The 2410-nt window shown below is 38.8% G+C and overlaps 1 non-coding gene across 1 annotated transcript; it reads left to right on the forward strand.

Annotated features, from left to right (window-relative positions):
• Positions 1-527: 527 nt before the first annotated feature.
• Positions 528-611, forward strand: Trnal-cag. Its single transcript has one exon. It is a non-coding gene; the product is annotated as a tRNA-Leu (tRNA).
• The last annotated feature ends 1799 nt before the right edge of the window (positions 612-2410 follow it).

Here is a 2410-nt window from a genome sequence, read left to right on the forward strand (position 1 = left end):
TGTTAATGAATTCCCTCCAATTTGTCTCGTAAATCCAGTACAACTCCAGGAGATAATGGGCCATGGGTGATAAACAAGCCAGTGTTTATATTACTAGAACATACAATAACCATTTTAGTAGTTCAGTTCTAATAAAGTTTAAGTTGGTACAGGCGATCAGGCACACGACGAGGGACACAAGAAACAGATGTACAAAAAGTATCTTCACGGAGGTGATCGATGAATCTCATAATGAACACTGTGACTCCTGTTGTCTCTGTAGGGTTGTCAAAAGCCTTCGTCCGTTGTGTCATATTGTCTCACATAAAATCATAGAGATACTTTTTTGAGGGGGGGGGTGGGAGCGAGTGACACTTTGGGAACTTTTTTGTCATCGAAGTAGTTTGTTGCGCATAAGTAATGCATGAATATTAACATACATTTAATATGGTGACTCAGAGGAGCCATCACTAGGATGGGAACTTACTGAGAGAGCTGGGCGATGAGAAATACTGTTTCAACACACAGTGTGATTTGTTATTTTATATGTCAGGATGGCCGAGCGGTCCAAGGCGCTGCGTTCAGGTCGCAGTCCGGTCTTCCGGGCGTGGGTTCGAATCCCACTCCTGACAACCCTTGTTTTGTAGTTACTGGACCTTTAGTGTAATGGTCATCATGCTTTTCTCGCAAGTGATTGGTCCTGGTTTCGATCCCCAGTCAGGGTGTAAACTATGGATAAGTTTCTTTCCGTCATTTGCCTCTGTTTGTCCAGCAATAATTGGGGACGAGGATGTTGATCGATGAACCTTAAGCTGACTATACACTGATAAGATCAGTTGACAGTCACCTCCAGTGTAGCGACCCGGGGCAACACGTGTATTGTCGTTGTGTTGAATGATTAAACCTAAAACTTTATCTTTCACATACAGTACACAATATGAATACTTATTGTGTTTATCCATGTATTTCTTTGTGTTTACGTATTACATATTTGTCGTCCAATTAACGTGTTTACAGGACCAAGGGTGAGTGTGTGTGTGTGTGTGTGTGTGTCAAGAGCTTCAACACACTTACTCAACATTTATCGTTCAATACCACACCTAACATCATGCATAAAACAGAACGTTAAAAACAGAGAAAAGAACGATACATAAACCGGCCATAATGTGTTTGATCATTCAGCGAGACAAAATAATAAGGTCGGGTCATAATTTTCACTCACACACGTCTCCTCCTTCTCCGCCTCATTATTCACTCAACGCTCAGAGAAATTTTTTAGTCTTGAGATGCACGAGTCTACACAGGCGAGTCACACGTTGGTGGCACCTGGCAGTGTGTCGCTAATGAAATATTTATTCATGGTACAATGCACAGGAGAGAGAGAGAGAGAGAGAGAGAGTATAACATCATAAACTTTACTGAGAATAGACGAAACATTACTCTATCACAATAACAAATAATTAACTATACTCTGCCAGGACTATACCAGCGTGTGACTCATCCTCTTGATATAAAAAAAATGTTTACAGTCGACTAACACAAAATTCCAAGAATGAACAAAAACATTAAATAACAAAAGTCGATTAGTTAGTGTCATTGTCATGAGAGATATGTACAATAGGTATAACATGTATAAGCTGTTGTAGAATAAGTTGAATAAAAGTTGAAAAAGAAAGTTTCTGTACCAGTAATGTTATCGTTAGTGGATAAAAGAATGGACTGCGAACGTTCTTTTATTATGTTTTGGTTTCATCTCATAAAAAGACATTCAGTAAAATTCTAAACATATTTCTCGAAGTACATAAAAATACGCATAATAATTTTCAACTTGTATGTATCTTATAAGCAGAATAAAATCAAATTCATTATACTTAGACCATTTTTTTCTTATTTCGATCACCAAAGAAAACGTACTGAATTGTGACGTAAGATTGGTCACTAGAATAGCGGTCAGCTTTGGCGCCTCAGTAGTCAGTAGTATCAGACTCAGTACCGAGAAATTTTCGTCCGAGTTGATCCTTCTTCCCCAGTGTGTGTTGACGAGGCAGACGAGTACCAGAAGTGGACGGTGTCGTGAGGAGGATGGCAGCACGAGTAGACTGTTTATCCATCCTCTGTTGTAGAAAAGGTAATAAACTATCCATCTATCCATTTATCAGACATTACAGTACTTACAAGTGAAGAAAATAATACAATATTGGGCTTCAGTTTACATACTAGACAGACGACACTAAGAGGAACGAACCTCTAATGAAGCGGTTCCGAAACACTATTAAATCTTGAACTGGTGGAACGAATTCGATACAATACCTCTTGAGTTGTGACCCAGATAAAGTAAATCATTATATTTTATTTGGGTAAATGTTAAGGAAAGAGGTACTGTTATACAAGTCATTTTGTGGTACTGATTAAGACGTGTCGGATGAGAAGT

This window comes from Homarus americanus, unplaced genomic scaffold (genome assembly GCF_018991925.1).
Source record: "Homarus americanus isolate GMGI-L3 unplaced genomic scaffold, GMGI_Hamer_2.0 scaffold467, whole genome shotgun sequence".
In the NCBI taxonomy this organism is placed as follows: Eukaryota; Metazoa; Arthropoda; class Malacostraca; order Decapoda; family Nephropidae; genus Homarus; species Homarus americanus.